Source organism: Camelus ferus, chromosome 17 (genome assembly GCF_009834535.1).
Source record: "Camelus ferus isolate YT-003-E chromosome 17, BCGSAC_Cfer_1.0, whole genome shotgun sequence".
Lineage (NCBI taxonomy): Eukaryota > Metazoa > Chordata > Mammalia > Artiodactyla > Camelidae > Camelus > Camelus ferus.
This window is the reverse complement of record NC_045712.1, coordinates 19,371,853-19,392,639: the sequence shown is the minus strand read 5'-3', so window position 1 is coordinate 19,392,639 and position 20,787 is coordinate 19,371,853. Positions and strand designations below refer to the sequence as shown.

Here is a 20,787-nt window from a genome sequence, read left to right as displayed (position 1 = left end):
TTTTCTAAAATTGTATCCAATTCTGTCAGCTATTGCATTACCTAGATGTGATAGGATGAATTTAGTGCTCTTCATTTTAAGCGTTACCATTTTAGCATTTTTACATTGCCATCCTGATTAACTATACATGTGGGTGCTTATATTTTAAGAATACAAGAAAAAAATTGAGTAAGACCCTTTAATTTTTAAAACTCTGTGTGTGGAGAATGTCCTAAAGAGCTCATTTTTGTGCTTAAACCTCAACTTTTAGTTAAGCTACCGAATCAGTTCCAACTTAGAGTAAGTTATGTAAGACTAATAAGAATATCTCGGGTTTCACCTCCTGACTTTTTGCTCACTCTTTCTGAATTAAATGATTAAGTCTTTTTTAAAAAAAGAATTTAAGTCTTCTTTTAGACGTGTTTTGAAATGAAAACTGAGCCTCAAAAGGAAGAGTACTTCTGTTCCTACTGTATTAAGGAATTGTTATATAAATCATTTTTAAAAGAAAAGAGAAAAAGATTGCCCAAGTGCTGTGTGTTTGCATAATACCTATATCCTACTCTGTGTGTAGGATGAGAACTGAAAAGTGTGTTAATTTTTCTGTATAACATCAGATGCTCATTTACCTGTGGAACAGACCCTTTTTGTCCTCCCTGGAAACTAACGTTTGGGTGCCTGAAAGACCTCATAGATTACCCATAGTAATTTAAAGAACCATTCTTTACAGCAATCAAATTCAAGCATCTGTTAACTGCTAGTGCCTTAACAAGCTTTTACATTTTTGTCTTTTTTATGTCCCTTGGCAACAGTTAGGGTCCAACTTCATCAGATAATAGGTTTGCTTAAAGTACATATTCTGTAAATGTACGTTCTTTACTTTGATTCTGTACTCTAAGGAGGCCCAGATTTTTTCTTTTACTTATTTGAAAAATAGTGATTACATGAACAGTGTTTCTCATGCTTATGCTAAAACCCCCACAGGAGGTTATTTTGAGCTGACCAAGAATAGATCAATAGTGTTTGTTGTATAAATTGAGATAATATGTTAAAATTTTGAATGGAATTTGTTATTAGAAAACCTTTAAAAAATACACAGCATATTTCTACCATTTGAAGTCCACCCTTGCTTTATTAAGCTAAAACACACTCAGTATATGAAGCCTTTACTTTAGGTATAAATATAATTATTGATTATTATACCATATAATCTATTTAAAACAGGTAACCTGTCAGATCCTGCCAGGTAATCAAATTGTTTTGGAAGGTAACTATTTAAAATTTAGGTTTGGTGGGGAGGGTATAGCTCAGTGGTAGAGTGTGTTAGCTTAACATGTACCAGGTCCTGGGTTCAATCCCCAGTACCTCCACTAAATAAATAAATAAAATTTATGTTTGAGCAAACAGTAGGCTTTTACCGAGCATCTGTTATATGCCAGGTATCATGAAGTACACAGTTACACAGAAAACCCACAGTTTGACCAGATACCATTTATTGTTTTCTCTGTGTGAAGTTTCCAATATGAGGATTTCTGCTATAATTGTATCATAATAAAAGTCCTTGGGGCCTAGTATATAATCCCAGCAAATTTCTTTGTACAACTCTCAATCCTTTCTGTCTGTAGGCATTGCCTCAGGCAAGGTCCTCCCCACCCCAACCTCTCTAAACCTCAGTTTTCTCTTCTGGGAATAATAGTAGGTTCTATTGTTAGGATTGAGATAATCATGCAAATCACTTATCACCCTATTCCTGGCAACCCCCCCTTCCCCCCTTTTTCCTGGCCCTTATTAAGGGCTCAGTACTTAGGGAGGAGGGTGTAGCAAGGGAAAGGGAACCATATAGGCAGCTCTTTGCAATTTGCTCTAGTGCTGTGGAATCTTAGGAAGGTAATGAGATGCTTTCTTTCATGTGATGGCATATATAGAAGTTTTTTAAAAACTGAAACATACAAAGTTGAAAACTTTGTCCAAGAACTTTGGCATTTTACCTGGGAGGTGGAAAACTGGGATAAATGCCTTTTGGTTGACTTTCAACTTGTGATTCTTTCATTCTGCATTGGCCATTATTGGAGGACCATGAAAAGCTGGGAGAAGTAATAAACACTTCAAACTTACTGATTATTCAGGTAATACATGTACATTGTAGCAACTTTGCAAAATATAGGCAGATGGAAATCTGGGCGACACTTTTTATTGTTAAGTACATGGAATGTGTTATGGTATTTGAAAGCTGCCTGCTGAAGAGTGACAGGTTTGCCACAAAGTGGAATTTAATAAGCTTCCTTAAATCACCTCTTCAGGGATGTAGCAGTTGGATATTGCCCTGTTTGGATTCTGGCCCTGTGTATCATCCTTCACTTCTTTTTAGAGGTCAAGTTCTTTAATTAGATGGCAGGTAATAGAATGGTTATTAATCCTTCTGTTGACTCAAGGTACCACTGAACAAGCAAATCTACCCATAGGGTGGTTACAAAGAAGCAGTAGTAAGTAGACTGGCTCCTTCTGATTTGGTTGGCCCTATTTGATTTGAGGCTTTGTGGACAGGTGATAGTCTAGTAGTTGACACAGTAGTCTATTTGCAGTCTCTCTAGTTCACTCAGTAGTAAGTAGTAGTAGTAGTAGTTGTCTACTTCCAGTTTCACTTTTTTACTTGAATTCAGTGCATATTTTTGAGCACCTGTTCCATCATGATCTGTTTCAGTGGAGGGCATAGTGGTGGGTGGGGGCAGGGGAGAAAAAGACAAAAATTGGTAAGAAATTGTTACTCCTTTCTAGAGGCTTATCTTTTGGATAGAGAGAATGATTATACACCTTGAGAACAGTTGATTGAGATAAGATGATATTATATAAGTTTAAATGACAGGAGAGTGATGGTGTTTGAATTAGACTTTAAAATAGGGGTAGACAGGTACAAGTTAAGAAAAGGTGCTTTTTTGGGTTCTGTTTGTGTATGAGGCAGTGAAGGTAGACTAAAAGAGACAAAAGCAGATAATTTCGAATGAGTTTGGCATCTTCCAAACACTGAGGAAACATTTTGTTGGATTAGAGGGTCTTTTTGGAGAGTAGCTATGGATGAACATTCATTGTATGTGATAGTTTCATGTTTGTGCCTTGCTTTTGTACTTAGTTGTCAGACCCTGAGGAGAGGATCTCTGCCTTATGTGCCTATTCCTTGTTATTTCATATAAAGTAGTTGTTGATTAACTGAGTAGATGGTGTGACACCAGGTTGTGGAGTGTCTTTATTACCAAGCTAAGGACTTGGACCTATGGGCTGTGGAAGGCCTGGGAGAGGTCTGTGCAGAACATTGACATACCAAAGCCATTATTTAAGAGTGATAAAACAACAGTATACAGAGAGACCTAGTGCAAAGAAAAATGAGTAACTGTTAGTGTAACTAAACTTACTGTGTACTAGGTGCCATGCCCTGTTCTAAATGCTTTACATGTTAACTTATTTCACCTTAAGTATCTGTTTAAGATAGGGATAGATGCTTACTTTTTCCACATTAACATATAAGAAAATTAAGACATAGATTAGACATTAAGTTAACTTGCTCAAGTACATATAGCTAGTAAATGGTAGAGCTGGGATTTGAACTGAGGTATTCTGACTCTTGAATTCAAACTCTTAACCACTTTGCTATTTTAAGGCTTTGTAACACTTTAGATATGATATCATTTTGTAAGGGCATGGACCGGGTTCACAGTAGGAATAAAAATGATTAAATGCCAGAAAATTTAAAGAACAACAGCAAAAAACAAGTGTATTAATTTGTCTATAAGGATTCAACGAAGAGAGAGTTTCCTGTATGGACCGGAGATTTTAGTGAAGGTTTCATGGTTGAGATGGTTTCATGGATGAGATGCAGTTTGATCTAGACCTTAGGACTTTTTACTAGGGCAGAATCTAGATAGAGCCAGACAGGAAGGGAGCTTTGTGTGGGAAAAATTGCTCAAGTAAAGGTTTAGACGTCGGAATGGTGTGGCACGTTCCAAGGACATTGCAAGAAAGTCATTGCAAAGGAGGAATCTCAGAATTTGACACCCAGGATTGTTTCTTCTTCCTCCCATGTGACTGCAGAGATTCTGGCCTCAGCTTTTGAGAGAGTGGCAGATCATACATTCATTGGTTTTGTTTATTTATATGTTGTTTCAACAGATACCCAATTTTTGTGTTGACTAGAAGTTAAAAAGGTCATTAAGAGCTGTTTTTTTCTGAGAAAGACATGTATTTGACACATTATGTTTAATACACATTAACGTAAACATGTGCAGAATGCCAGGTTGTATATCCAAAGCAGATAATCATTTCCTCCTATGTTACTTTTCACAGTGATGGAAAGTTCATGAAATATTTTATCTATTATTTCAAGTTGTTAAAAATACAGATGGTATATACATTTAAAATATTTTTGTTCTACTTAGTTATTAGACTTTAATTCTTAGATTAAATTTACCTTCTCAGGCTCTTGTTTGGTTTTCTCAAGTGGTATTTATGTTAGAGCTTAGTATATATTCTCTTTTATAAATGAGAAGGGTGTCTGTCATTTGGAGCTGTAAGTGAAAAGATTGTGAGATTGGCTTAAAATTTTTTTTCTTTGCTTTTTATTTTATTTTTTGTTTTTTTTATTTTTGGGAGCGGGAGGCAGTTAGGTTTACTTACGTATATATATATTTTTAATGGGGGTACTGGGGATTGAACCCAGGACCTCATGCATGCTAAGCACACAGTCCACCACTGAGCTGTATCCTCCCTCCCAACCCTTGTAAGATTGGTTCTTAATGTATGTCAGTTACTTGAATCAAGAAAAATGGTGGCATTTATTAGCTGCAGAAATGTTCTAAATGTTCTAAAGACTCTTTCCTGCCCATGCTTCTCTCACTACCGATTAATGAACAGTTTATACTCCTGCTCAAAATCTAGGTTGTTGCCCCATTAATTTCTAGCATGATATTCAAATCCTTCAAAATCTGTATCTCATTTCCTTTTTTTCCAGCTCCATTTTCTATTACGCTTTTTTTCCTTTGCCCCAAACTCTATGCAGTAGCTCCGCGACAGTGCTCACTGTTCCTAGAACAAGTGCCTTTTTTGCTGTTTTGTCTTCCAGAATGACCTTTCCCCTTCATCCCTTGAGGCCCAGTTCCAATGTGAAATCTTCCCTGACTCCCACTAACTGAAGAATTAATTGCTTCTTCCTCTATACTCCCATAGAACTTTATATATAATTTCATTATGAGACACAGACAGCAAAATAACTATGATGCAAATGTACTATTGCTCTGCCAGATGTGAGCTCTTGAGAGAACAAGGGAGTAGGCACTACATAAATGTTTGAATGGGTGAAATGTGAACAGTGGAGCAGTCTGTATTTCTGCAAGCCCTGAGGACGGTCAAAGGACAGAAGGTCATTTGAGTTAGTTCTTAATTTGAGATCATAGACTTAATTTCCAATAGGTAGTCTTTGTGTAAATCATTACTTATTGAGAATTTGCAATGTGCAAGGTGCATTGTTAAGTGTTTTAGAATCATAGATAATCTTGTGGTTGGTGATACTAGTTTTGAACTATACATATATATCCATTCTTATGCAAAATAATACTTTTATTTTAAGGGTTTAATAATATTCAGAGTGCTTTCTTATTTCACTTGTTTTAGATAACCCAGGAGGTCAGTAGAGCAACTACAGACTGGATCCCTTTTATGAAAAAAGAGTTTGCTGTTTAGAGGTTATTTTCACAAGGTCATCTGTTAGTAACTTATGGTAGTTGGAACCAGAATCTAGATTGTTTTCCTCTGAAGTAAAAGCCAGTTGCTATACATTTATTCTGAACTATCTTATTATGGAATGAACAATTATTGTAATGAAAATATGTCTTTGCTCTCTTGAAAGGTAATCTAAGCTATTATTTTCTGGTATACAACTAAAAAGCTTTTCGTATGACAGACTTTCAAAGACTGAGAGAATCCGAGTTAATTATTTCTCTGAGTCAACTAGTATTCTTTAAACATACCTCTACTACTCCTAGCAATAAATATATTTTTTCTAGGTTTGTGTTCAGGCAGCTGATTTGGATTTGAGTGTTTATGCAAGTGAATGAAACAGCCTTGGAAAAACTTGTTTGCCATGTAAATTTTTTATCCTTTAAAGAGAATAGCTGACAGATGTAAAGGAGAAAAAGTAGTTTATATAGGCACTTGAGAACATGGAAGCTTTTGGTAATTATACTGTATCCTTTGTCAAATATACCATTTGGGTTAGATTTTAAAGACATAAGAAACTGTGTTTTTCTTATTTATTTGTAGGAAGATTTTATCCATACCTTCAGGCTTATAATTTTATCTACATTTTATAGCTACTGACATGTTCTAGTTGATTCAAGTAGAAATGAATATCCAATATGGACTTTCAAGCTATTCTTATTTTTTCATTTACACAAATGTGAATATAGTCTTATAAAAACTGAAGCAATAGGGAAGTATATGGAGAATATATATGTTCTCCTTTATATATCCTCTTCCCTTTCTCCAGGGTAACTTATTAATAGTTTGGTGTGTAATTGTCAGAACTTATCCAGTGCATTTGTCTACTTGGGTATGCAGATAAATAAACTTTTTTGTTATTGTTACTTTTTTTCATAAGCTATTGGATCATAATTTTAAATGTACTTTTTAAAGTGAATTGTGTTAAGCTTACCTGAAATGTGTTAATATGCTCTGAGTTACTACCAGCATCCAGACTACTGTAAAATATTAATATTGTTTTATCGAGCACTTACCAGGTGTATGCTGAGTTTTATGTACATTATCTGTAGGTAGTATTATTATCCTCAGGATGAGAGAGCTGAGGTTCAGAGAGGTGGAGGAATTTGTTCAGGGTTACACAGGTAGTAGGGAAGTCAGAATTCAGGTCCTTGTCATCTGATTGCAAAACGCATGCTCTTGATCACTATATTGCTTGCTACCTGAGCACCTCCACACTCTTAATCATCGTTATTCTCCTCACCAAGCTGTTAGTGAACAATAGGTCAAAACAAAAAAAAACACTGAAAATAAAAACTTTATTGTCTATTAACTCTTAGATATTTTGGTAGCAAATTACTGTAGAGTTTTAATTGATCAGTTTCTCAAACTATTTATTCATCATTTAAAATTTTACAATTTGAATAAAAGCTCTATATGTAAAGATATTGGAATATCACTGTTCAGATACTATAATATACTAAAAAGATACCCTTTATTGGGCAATTGTTTAAATCTTTTTAAAAAATTATTTTTGATTTTTTTTTTTGGTTGGGGAGAGGTAATTAGGCGTGTTTGTTTGTTTGTTTATTAGTGAACCCAGGAATGAATCCAGGACCTTGTATATGCTAGGCATGCGCTCTACCACTGAGCTACACCCTCCCCTCTTATTGGACAATTTTTAAACACTATTTTTATTTATTGAAATATTGTTGACTTATAATATATTTTTCAGGTGTACAACATAGTGGTTCACAATTTTTAAAGATTATACTCCATTTAAAGTTATTATAAAATATTGACTATATTCCTTGTGCTATGCAATATATCCTTGTAGCTTATTCTTTTAATACATAATAGTTTGTACCTCTTAATCCCTTACCCCTATCTTTTCCATCTCCCCACTGGTAACCACTAGTTTGTTCTCTATATCTGTGAGTCTGTTTCTTTTTTGTTATATTCACTACTCTGTTGTATTTTTTTTTTAAGATACTACATATTAGCGATAACATACAGTATTTATCTTTTTCTCTGTCTGACTTATTTCACTAAGCATAATACCCTCTAGGTCCAGCCATGATGTTGCAAATGGCAACATTTCATTCTTTTTATGGCTAAGTAGTATTCCATTGTATGTATATACAGCACATCTTTGTGCATTCATTGTTGATGGACACTTAAGTTGCTTCCATGTCTTGTCTATTGTAAATAATGCTGTTATGAACATTGAGGTGCATGTATCCTTTAGAATTAGTGTTTTCATTTTCTTCGGCCGTATAGCCAGGAGTGGAATTGCTAGATCGTATGGTAATTCTATTTTTAGTTTTTTGAGGATCCTTCATACTGTTTTACACAGTGGCTACACCAATTTACAGTCCCAGTAACAGTGTACAAGGGATCCCTTTTCTCCACATCCTTTGTTGGTTAATTTCTAAGTTTAGTATGTTTGGAGGTTGTATTTTAAATTATCTATCTATACTGACCCCCATAAGTAAATCTAATTTAGAAAAATGAATATATTTTGTTTTTTAGTTGTTTAAATATAGAAATATTAACCATATTATTAGATTTTAGTTATAAGTTTCCTTCCACATAAAAAATTCAGGGATGGGGGAAGAATATAGCCTAGGCACTAGAGCACATGCTTAGCATACACAAGGTCTTGGGTTCAATCCCCAATACCTCCTCTAAAAATAAATAAATAAACCTAATTACCTCCCTCCCCCTGAAAAAAAGAAATTCAGGGATAGAAATAAGATCATAGTTATGTTACCAGTATAGCTATGATAGCTATGTTGTAGAATAAAATTTGTAGTTTTGAATTTTTTGGGAAAAGTTTGTGTAGCAAAAAGGAATGTTATAGTTACTATATAACTCAGCAATTCTACTCCTAGGTATACACCCAAGAGAAATCAAAACATACATCCACACAAAAACTTGTGTAGATGTTCATAGTCAAAAAAAGTAGAAATAACCCAATGTTCATCAACTGATGAATGGATAAATAAAATGTGGTATACTATATAAAGGATTATTATTTGGCAATAAAAAGGAATGAAGTATTGATACACCTATGACATGATGAACCTTGAAAACACTCTGCTAAGTGAAGAAGCCAGACACAAAAGGCTATATATTGTTTAATTCTGTTTATATGAAGTGTGTAAGATAGGCACATCCATAGAGAGAGAGTAGATTAGTGGTTGCCAGAAGCAGGAAGCAACAGAGAGTGTGATGGTTAATTTTATATGTCAACTTGGCCAGGCTGTGGTGTCTAGTTTTAGGTCAAATACCAGTCTGGATGTTGTTGCGAAGGTATTTTAAAAATGTGATTAACACTTAAAGCAGTAGGCTTTGAATAAAGCAGATTATCCTCCAGAATGTGAGTGAGCCTTATCTAGTTAGTTGAAGGCCTTAGGAGAAAAGACTGAGATTCTCCCAAAGAAGGAATTCTCAGAGAGCCATCATCCTCAAGACAGCAACAGCAGTTCTTCCTTTCTCTAGCCTGCAGGCCTCCCCTGCAGATTTCAGACTTGACAGCCCCATTATGTCATGTGAGCCAATTCCTTAAAATAAATCTCTCTTTATGTATATACACATCCTGTTGGCTCTGTTTCTCTGGAGGACCCCAACTAATACATGGAGTGCCTGCTAAACGGGTATGGGTTTCTTTTGGGGGATGATCAAAATGTTACAAAATTGATGGTGATGATAGTTGCACAGCTCTGAATTGTACACTTTCAATCAGTGAATTGTATGGTATGTGAAATATAACTCAAAAAAGCTCTTATAAAAGGAACATTAAATGGAGTAATAGTTTAGTGACAGCAGGTTAGCGTGTAGGAAGTAGAACTATGTAAAGCTAGTTAGTGTTCAGTGTGGGTAGGATTAGCAGAGCAGCTTTTCAAGTACCATGTGACTTAATTTTTGTCACTACTTCCTTAGCATGAATATCTTACTCTTGTTTTGTTTTAATAAATTTAGTAGATGGAGAGTGCATTTCCAAATTTAACTAAATTTGTTGAAACAAGTCTAACCAAGAGTAAGACATTCACACTAAGGAAGTAGTGACAAAATTTTGTATTATTGAGAAAATGTAGTGCCAAAGTCTTAATGTGGAAGTTGAGAGATGGTTGGAAATATACAGTTTAAAAGTCCCATCTGAACCTGGAAAGCTTAAGGTATTTTACTCACCAGTGAATCTTTTGGGTATGCATACCCAGAGAGTGCAGTAAAATATTGTTAGAATGAATGATGTCGTCTTGACTTGAGGGAAGTATTTCATTTAAATTATAGTTGAATGTATACTGGGACCATTCCTAGTCTTTAACAAGTATCTGAGTGTTTCATGCATGCAGTGCAGTGTAGTGCCCATAGGTAGTACTGAAGAACATAATTACAATACAAATAAGGCCAACAGTAGAAGCATCTATGAATCATTGTTTCCAAGGAGCTAAGGGAATGATGTATTCCTTCCCCTAGGACTGGGGGCAGAAAGTATGGAAGGAATGAAGAGGGCTTCCCAGAGAAAGTTGTTTTTAAGCTACTGTTTGAAGAGTGAGGGCTTTACTCTCTGGATAAAAAAGAACAGGGCATTCCAGCCCTATGTGTTAAAGACAGAAAAACCTGAAAGAATGATGTATTCTGGGAAATGCAAACCCAGAAATTAACAGAATTGAGAAGGGGAAAATAGAGCTGCTATCAAATCTTGGGGGTAATTGAGCACCACTGGTAGACGTCCCAGGGGAGGCAGTGTGTCTAAAGGCTAAAGGTTCTAGAGTTGGACTAGTTGAGTTGGAATCCTGGCTCCACTACTTGCCAGATGTGTGACCTTGGGGAGTCTCTGCCTCAGTTTTCCTCATCTATAAAAGGATGCTAATAGGGGGATTCACCTCATAGGACTGTTGTAGAGATCATGAAAATTCATGTAAAGCAGTTAGCAGAGTGTTTGGCATAGAGTATGTACAAACAGTCCCTGACTTATAATAGTTTGACTTAAGATTTTTCAACTTCATGATGGTATGGAAGTGATATGCATTCAGTAGAAACAGTACTTCAGATTTTGAATTTTGATCTTTTCCTGCAATATGTAGTACAGTACTTCCTTGTGATGCTGGGTGGTGACAGCAAGCTGTGGCTCCTGGTCAACTATGCAATCACAAGGGTAAACAACCAATACACTTCAAACCATCTGTACCCATACAACCATTGTTTTTTAGTTTCAGCATAACATTCAATACATTATATGAGAGATTCGACGCTTTATTATAAAATAAGCTTTGTGTTAGATGATTTTTCCCAACTGTAGGCTAATATATATGTCCTGAGTACATTTAACATAGGCTAGACTAAGCTATGGTGTTTGGTAGGTTAGGTGTATGAAACGCATTTTCAACTTATAAGGGGTCTGTCTATTGGGATGTAACCCCATTGTAAGTCTAGGAAGATCTGTACTCAGTAACTTGTGACTACTTTAATTTTTCTTTACTGTTTTAGTTAGTGTGTTTGCATAGTAAGACCTATGTGCTTATTTCCCATTAGTGTGCTTTTTCATTGTTAAAAAGATTCATTGGTGAGTAAAGTTAATATCTTAAGCTTCCCATGTTCAGATGGAACTTTTAAACTGTTTCTTTCCAACCATTTCTCAACTCCCACATTAAGACTTTGGCACTACAGCTTCTCAATAATATCAACATTTTGTCACTACTTTCTTAGTGTGAATGTCTTACTCTTGCTTAGACTTTTTTTTCTTAAGTATATATATATATATATATTTTATTGAAGTATAGTCAGTTCACAGTGTGTCCATTTCTGGTGTACAGCATAATGCTTCAGTCATACATGAACATACATATATTTGTTTTCATATTCTTTTTCACTGTAAGTTACTGCAAGATATTGAAAATAGTTCCCTGTGCTATACAGTATAAATTTGTTGTTGGTTAGACTTTTGTCTCAACAAATTTAGTTACTTCAGCCTTTGAGAAGCTTATTTAGAGTTTAATTGGGAAGCTAAACTAACCCCCAAAAGAACTAGGAAAGAATTAAGTTCTAAATGGGATTAAGAGCCCTATGTGATGAAGGTGGGAAAGACTTGAATTGGATCTTGAAGATTTAGGGTAGAAAATAACAGCTGTCCTTGGTATATAAAGATCTGCATAAAAGGCTTAAGGCTAGACGAATGGTCCGAAGGCAGGTGTATATTACGGAACCCTGCTACTGGATTGACCGGGTAGTTTAGGTTAAATGACAGATGTGAACTTGAGGTAGCTTCCCCTTCAGGAAGGATGTGGAGGCACAAAGGTTGATTGGGCAATAGGGCAGAAACCTTCAGGGAATCAAGGCCCAATCCCTGGGATTAAGAATCTTGGATTTGTAATTCTGGAGAAAGCCAGGCCTCCCCTTAATCCAGCCAAATAGCCCCAGTAACTAAACTGGTACGTTCTATAGTGGGATATAAAACGCCCATCTGCTTTAGTATACTGACTTCATAATATAGTGATTGGAAAGTGGTGAGGATTAGATTCATAGTGAGTGGACAAAATTTAAAGTTTCCAAAGTATGATTTCTTGTTTTAAAGATTTCTCTCTCTTGGCATATTAAGATATTGCACTTACGTGCCTCATTTTAAGGTGTATTTTTTGTCAGTCATTTTAAATTCTGAATACACTCATTTAAATACCATTTCTGATATTGCCAGAAGTATAGATTTACTATTTTGAATGAAAATGAAATGAAAGTTACAACTTAGAGGGGAAGGGTATATAGCTCACTGGTAGAGTGCATACTTAGCATGCATGAGGTCCTGGGTTTAATACCCTGTACCTCCATCAAAAAATAAAAATAAATGAATAAAATAAATTAGAAGCTTAGATCACTGATTAAAAAACTTCTCTTCTAATAAAAGCATGTAATACTATAATATAACTGTTTTGATAAACAACTTAACATTGTAATAATGCGAAACTTGTGTATACCTGGTGACCCAGCAGCTCTTCACCTGGATATGTACTCTAGAAAAACTTTTTTTATAAATCTGTATCAGGAGACTTGCTCACGCATGTTCGTAGTAGCATTTTTCCATAATAGCAAAAACTGGAAATAATCCAGATGTCCATTGACAGAAATCTTTAAAATTTATACCATGGAATACTGTACAGGAATGAACAGGAATGAACAACAGCTGTGTATATCAGTGTAGATGAATCTGAGAAATTTTGAATGAAAAAAGCAAGTTGCAGAACAATACTGAAATTATGATGCTAGTTAGTATAAAATTTAAAAATCACAGTACTCATTCATACATCTATTTTGCTACATATATAGTAGTAGAATAGTAAATGTATTTCCTTGTGAGGGAGGCAGCGAGTAAATACAAAAATAGCTAAATTTTACATAATATATGCTGGAAAGTGTTTCAGATACTTTACAAATATATACTTATTTAATTCTCATAATTAAATGAGTACCTGTTGTGAAGCAGGCACTATTATTCTTCTCATTTGTAAATAAAGTAACTTATAAATAAGAGTGCGTAAAACCTTAACTTCCCCAAATCACACTGCTAATAAGTAGTAAACCTTGTAATCAAACCCAGGCAATCTGGCTCCAGAGCCTGCACTCTTAACCCTTAAGCATATTGCTTGTCCCATGGGAGGGGCAGAGAGGGGATTCTCAAGGTAGTTATGTACATGGATATTTCTCTTATTATTCTTTAGTTCTTATTCATATGTTTATGTTTATTTTTATATGTATTAGCTATTCAATTAAAATAAAAAAAATTAAAATGTCAAGCCATGTGAAATGCGATATAAGAAACACACCCCTAAACTGTACCCCAAATGAAAGGTTAGGAAGTCAACACTTAATTTTCTCTAGCATGTTTCTAGATACTAATAAATGATGAAATATTAAAAAAATACTGATGATGTGTTATTAATGTTTTTTATCCTGACGTGGGTGATAGTTAAAAGAATGTGTTGGCTTAGTGGTGAATTATCAAGCTGTACACTTCTGATTTGTTCACTTCTTTGTTGGTATTCCATACTTTAATAACTTCTTTATAATAAAAATGTCAGATAAGATTTTTAAAATTCTGAAGATTTCTTATTGCAGCTACATAATGTATATTTTTCTTAAGATGATCACAAGGGGATTATAAGATGAGTTATAAAGAAAAGGGGCTGACTTTTTGAGATTCTGCTTCAATGTAAAGTCTTAGATAAAGAATGAGGAAGCTGTCTATATACTGATAGGGAAAATTCTCCAATCTATGTATTGTCAAACAAAATGCATAACAAAACAACATAACAAACAAGGCACAGGACAATGTATATAATAATCTACCTGTTGTACAAAGGAGGGAAAGTAAGAATCTGTATTTGTCATTTATTTGTTTATGCATAAAGAGATCTGGAAGGATACATCGGGAATTAGTAACTATGATTACCTGTGAGTGGGGACTGGAATAAGGAGATAAGGAGGCAGGGAGACTTTTCAGTGTATGTACCTTTTTAGTTCTCTTGGAACCATGCAACTACACTACCTACTCTAAATAAATCAACAGCAATTTATTAATTTAAAAAGAAAGTATGTTTAGGTTGGCTCTTTTAGGTAGATTCAGATTTATGTCCTTGTATTTTGAGACACATTTATTTATTTGTTGGCTATAGGATGTTCATTTCAAGGAGATTTGGTTTTATAATATCTTGAAATAGAGAAAATTTGAGAATACTATACAGTTGATTAATAAGGGCTTATGTTCAAAGAGGACTTTTTCAGTTAAATTTTAATCTTTCCAGAGTCTCTCCTTTTCCAGTGTTATTTCAGTTCTTTTTTGATTACCTTCTGCGTCTTTTAGATATTGTATACATATACTAGAACTTTCCTGTTAATAAGGAGGCTTTTAAAAATAATATATTATGTTTAAACAGTTGTATAAGTTAAAAACTGCTTTGGTACTATGACTTTCTAAGGTTGCTTAACTTAAACACTATCTTTTCCTATTTTTTATTTTAGGTGGCCAGAGTGTTCCTTTTTTTCTTTTTAAAATTTGTTCTTTTAAGACACATTTTATATGCATGATAAAAAAAATACTCTTCAAATGAAAATCTCCAGAAATTGAAATGGAGATTAATAACATAAATCTGTACTATTTTAAGGAAGTTTTTAAAGCCGCTTGCTTAAAAACTGGTCCAAAATTAAATTGAAATAAAGAGTTGTTATTCTTTTGTAGAGATAGTGAAAGAAATATAATATGCAACCTCAGCTGCATATTAGAGTCATCTGGAGCCTTTAAAACAACACATTGATGCCTAGTCTCAATCCCCCAGAGTTTATGATTTAATACTTATAAATTATTCATATTTTAAAAATCTGTACATTGTTAATATCTATGAAGATGGTGTTGGCAGCATGACTATACTAATTTGAGGGAATACTGAGAAGTGAAAATACATTAACATAGCCGTACATCTCTGTAGTAAGTGGACTAAGGTGACAGTTTTTGTCCTAGGCATTTATTTTCCTATTTAGATTCCTGATATTAGCTAAAACCAAAAAAACAAAAACCCTACTTAAAAGAAAAAACAATACCCATATGATCCAGCAATCCCATTCCTGGGCATATGTATTTGGAGAAAACTCTTAATTTTAAAAGATACACTCACCCTGAAGTGTTCATAGCAGCACTATTTACAGTAACCAAAACATCGACAGATGATTGGATAAAGAAGTTGTGGTATGTATATGTGTGTGTGTGTGTGTGTGTGTGTGTAATACTACTCAGCTATAAAAAGGAATGAAATAATGCCATTTGCAACAACATCGATGGATCTAGAGATTATATTAAGTGAATAAAGTCAAGACAGAGAAAGACAAATATCATATAATATCTTTTATATGTAGAATCTAAAAAAGTGACACAAATGAACTTATTACAAAACAGAAACAGACTCACAGACATACAAAACAAACTTACGATTACCAAAGGGGAAAGCATGGGGGAGGGATAAATTAGGAGTTTGTGACTAGCAAATACACACTAATATATACAAAACAGATAAACAAGGTCCTACTGTACAGCACAGAGAACTATATTTCAATAGCTTGTAATAACCTATAATGAAAAAGAATATATATGTATAAGTAACTGAATTACTATGCTGTATACCAGAAACTAACACAACATTGTAAGGCAACTATACTTCAATTAAAAAAAAAAACTGGAAAAAAACCATTAAATTAAAAAATTTAAAAATACAAAAAAACCCACACATGCAGAATATCCTGTGTGATTTTTTTGGGCTAGTGATGTTTGTAAACTACCCATACAGATATTATAGTGAAGTGTACTTGTAAAGTGAGTATGTAACTCATTTTGAAGTGCTGTTATAGTTTTAGGTGCTTTGGAATAAAAATAGTATCACTGTTTAGGAAAATCTGAAAGACTGAGACTGTTGGTAGTATTAACTTAATGTTAAAATTTCTGTTCCTGTCACCTGTGTGGTTTTTAGTGCAGGTATTCCAGCGTGGAATAACATGCTGGCAAGATTTAGCAATCATAAGCATTTACTTGATTTCAGAGGTTTTGAAGTACATCTCTTAATCTGTATAGATTTGGGATTACACCAGTTGTATTTATGCCATAGTTTCCTGACACCCCAAGGGAATGAGTCGTTTTAGAAAATGAGATTTTCTGATGAGTTGAAAATTTTTGGATGGAAATTTTTCTAAAGTGATTAAACATTCCCTTGTTATCTTGAATGGCATAAAGGACATAACCTTTTCTTAGTGACTTAGTTGTATTTACTAATATTTAGAGGCATTAGAGGTTATAAGTTTTTTATCCCAGTGCTAAGTGATGTTAGAGTAGCAGTTTAAAAATTACTGAATTGTGCATTTTTATGTGTTGGTTCTCCTGGGTTATTTGTGTTTTCTGTGTCAGCCATTCCTATAGAAACTGTTTAGAAACAAAATCACTAAACATGTGTAAATATGAACCTGTGAGGAAGCATGTGAATTTTCAGTGCGTTGACTTGGACATCTGCCCCCACACTTCTCTTTCCTTTCTGGTTATCAAGTTAATATGTGGCAAGTAAAGTGATATTATTGGAATCTTTGATAAATATATTGTGAAACCTTTTAGAAAAATGTTAAGATATTTTACCTAAGATCAGGTATACAAATGGCCATAGGATCACTTTAGCTTTTCTTTACAGTATGTTATTTTGATTTCTTCAACTTTTAAAAAATTTAACAGTATAATTTGTTTCTATATTACATTTTCAAAAATTTTAGTAACTATGTAGCTTCATTTATTGGAAAATACATGATGGGTACCTTTATTGTTCTCTCAGCAAACATTTATCAGTCTTCGACTGCTGTGTGCTAGAGATGAAAAAATAAGTATCTATCTTCTTAAAGTCATACGTCTATTTGAATAAGACAATAAAAAACCTTTAGTGACATGCCTGGGTATTATGATATTATAGAGGAGAAATAACTAATTCAGTGTGTTGATTAGCTTATGCTGCTTATACTGTGGTGATAACCCCAAGCCTTTAGTGTCTTGTAACAACAAAGATATATTTCTTTCTTATGTTAAATGTTTAGGTAGATGGGAGCTCCATCCACAGTTGTTCTCCTTTCTGGGATTTAGGTTGAAGGAGCAGCTCCTATCTGGGACATGCATGTTCTGGTAGTAGAAGAGCTATGCAGAGCCATGGAATTGCAGTTAAAGTTTCTGCTCAGAAATAGTACATATCACTTCCACTCACATTTCATTGGCCGAAGCAGGTCACTTGGTCAAGCATGACACAATTGGGTAGGGAAGTATAATTAATATTCATTTAGGAAAAAAATCAGTGGAATAACTGAGTATAGTCATACAATCTACTACACTCAGCTTGCTTCCCAACTCAAAGTGAAAATTATGTAGCCTTGGAAATGGTCAAAGAAGAATACATTTTTAGCAAAAATAAAGTTTTACAGTCCCTTATGAGTATTCTAATATCCATAAGATAAATGGTTTATATCTCTCAGAGAAGAAAAAATTAAGGCAAAAAGAAATTATTATTTGAAGTATTGTTCTTTTTATGAGAGATAGAACACTATACCATTAATACACTAGTTAGTGTCTTCCCCTCCTCCCCCCAATATTTAGTATCTTTTGTGATTAACTCTGACATTGAGTAATGGGGCTTAGTCATAAGTGATTTTTTTCCCCAAACATCTATTCACACTACTTTATCTTGCCTATTCATTTGCCTTGTCATGGTCTGAATCTATATCAAATCACATTTTTAAATAAAACATTGGGATAGATTAGTTCATAGGGTCAAACATTAAAGTATGTATGTATATATTTATTATTGAAATATAGTCAATTTACAGTATTAGTTTCAGGTGTAAGACATAGTGATTCAAAATTTTTATAGTTTATACTCCATTTAAAGTTATCAGAAGATACTGGCTCCATTCCCTGTGCTGTACAGCATATCCTTGTAGCTTATCTATTTTATACATAGTAGCTTGTACCTCTTAAACCCCTACTCCACTTTCTCCCACCTTCCCTTTCCTTGTTGGTAACAACTAGTTCTCTGTATCTGTGAGTCTGTTTATGTTTGTTATATTCATTCGTTTTATTTTTAGATTCCACATATAAGTGATAACATACAGTATTTGTGTTTCTCTCTCTAACTTATTTCACTAAGTGAAATACCCTTTAGGTCTGTCCATGTTGTTGGAAATGGCAACATTTCATTCCTTTTTTTTATGGCTGAGTGGTATTACGTTGTGTATATATACCACATCTTTATCCATTCATCTGTTGATGGACACTTAAGTTTTTTCCATATCTTGATTGTTGTAAATAATGCTGTTATGAACATTGGAATACATGTATCTTTTTGAATTCGTGTTTTCATTTTCTTTGGCTATATACCTTGGAGTGGAATTGCTGGATCATATGGTAGTTCTATTTTTAATTTTTTGAGGAACCTCCATACTGTTTTACATGGTGAATGCACCCATTTACATTCCCACCAGCAGTGTACAAGGGTTCCGTTTTCTCAACATCTATGCCAACATTCATTATTTGTGGACTTTTTGAAGATAGCCATTTTGACAGGTGTGAACTGATGTCTCATTGTGGTTTTGGTTTGCATTTCTCTTATGATTAGTGATACTGAGCATCTTTTCATGTGTCTGTTGGCCACCTGTAAAACATTAGAGTATCTAAAATAGAGAGTGACATAAATTACATAGCATTTGCTTATTGGGCATCTCTTTATTAAGCATCTCCTATGTGGCATGTTTGCTAGCCCCAAGAGATACAGGGATGAAAGGATATGACCCTTGCTTTTAGAGATTCTGCATAAGTGAACACGTCTACAGATAATTACAATACAATGAAATAATTGCTAAGAGAGGTCCTATTCAAGTGAACTGCAGTAGAAATGTTGAGGATGGAATGACCAATTAAGAAGGCAATGAAGAAGGGAATAGAAAGGCTTCTCTGGAGGTGACATCTGTAACAAGTCTTAAAAGAAGAGCAGGTTTTAGCTGCTATTTATTAATGCTGACTAAAATGTACTTCCCCCTCATTTCCATGCAGGTTTTAGCATGGAAATGAGGGGGAAGTACATTTTAGGCAGCACTAATAAATAGCGTGGGTGATAGATTTATTAGTACTGATAGGAATTATTTTGTGTGATTTTGTGTGATATCATTAGGGGAGGAACAGAGTATGAGGCAGAAAAGGTAGTTTAGGACTAAATTATGAAGGATTTTAGTGTCAGGCTGCTTTTTCCTTTAGGGCAAGTGGTGAGGAGTTCCAAAAAAATTTTAAGTAATAGTATCACATGGTTAGATCTTTGTTTTTAGAGCAGCAGTCTTGATGATAATGTGGAAGACACTGGAATTGTGCTTAGAGGCAAGGAGACCCAGTAGAATGATATAGTAGAAAGGACAGTTAGAGATAAATTCCTGGAGTGCAACCAAGTTATCTGAGTTGAGTGAGACAGACTTGGGAGTCATCAACCAATGCAGTGAAGGCTGTAGGAAATACTCCCAGGGAAATTTGTACATCTCTAGAAAAGTAGAAGCTAGGAAAGAACCCTGGAGATGATCAACATTTGAACTGCTGTCAGGGAAAAAGAAAACAGTTGGAAGAACAACCAGAGAGGTAGGAGGACCAGGGAAGATTAGATTTGTGAAATACAAGGCAGGGGAGAATTTTTGAGAAGATACTCCAATGTCACCTTATAAGAGATGAAGGTAGTCCGTGTATTTGGTGGGTACGCGTCTCATCAGTGATTTGAGGGCTGTTCAGAGTGGTGGGTATGGAAGCTCACTGGCAATTTAAAAACAGCTCTGAAAGTGCTTGGCTGAGTGGGTGCACAGGCTAATTAAGGGCATTTCCATATGAAAGATATGTGTGTGTATACTTAAATGGTGATAATTTTTCCCGTCCAGTTTTGATTTTTGCTACTTTCAGGGAGACTGGTGGTTTCTTACATGTTTTAGGGGAAAATGTGAAATGAGAAAAGCCATATAGGTCAAGCACTCCCTATCTATATTAATTTTTTGATAGACTTAAATCTAAGTTGAAATTTTATTGAGTGCAATATAATTTGTACAAATGTGACATGTCAAAAATATATAGAAATGGTAAAACTTTGTAATTCCACCCAAATAAGAAATTACTTAATAGCCATAGATGATATTCTATACTACTTTTTTGATGTTCTGAGTTTTTAAAGCTAGAAATTAAAAAAAAAAAGCTAGAAATTTATCTTTGTATTCCTGTTGGTAGAAAAAAAGTACTTTTATGCAGAGTTTGTGTATATATGTGTGTAAATGTGTTTGTGTGTGTATAGCTGGATGTATGAATACATATCTAGCTCTTACTATGTCCAAAGAACCTGAATGAGAGACTCTCTCAGGACTGCTTTAAAATGAGGATGATTGAGAGTTATTTAACATTTAGCCAAAATTAAATGTTTTGTATAAATTTTATAATACTGAGCAGAAGGTTAAATGTTTTAGTAGCCATCCTGACAAACA

The 20,787-nt window shown here is 34.3% G+C and overlaps 1 protein-coding gene across 33 annotated transcripts in view; it reads left to right on the top strand.

The window, feature by feature from the left end:
* The window catches only part of SLMAP (sarcolemma associated protein), a 122,217-nt gene that overhangs the window by 965 nt on the left and 100,465 nt on the right, over positions 1–20,787 (top strand). The window lies entirely within an intron of this gene.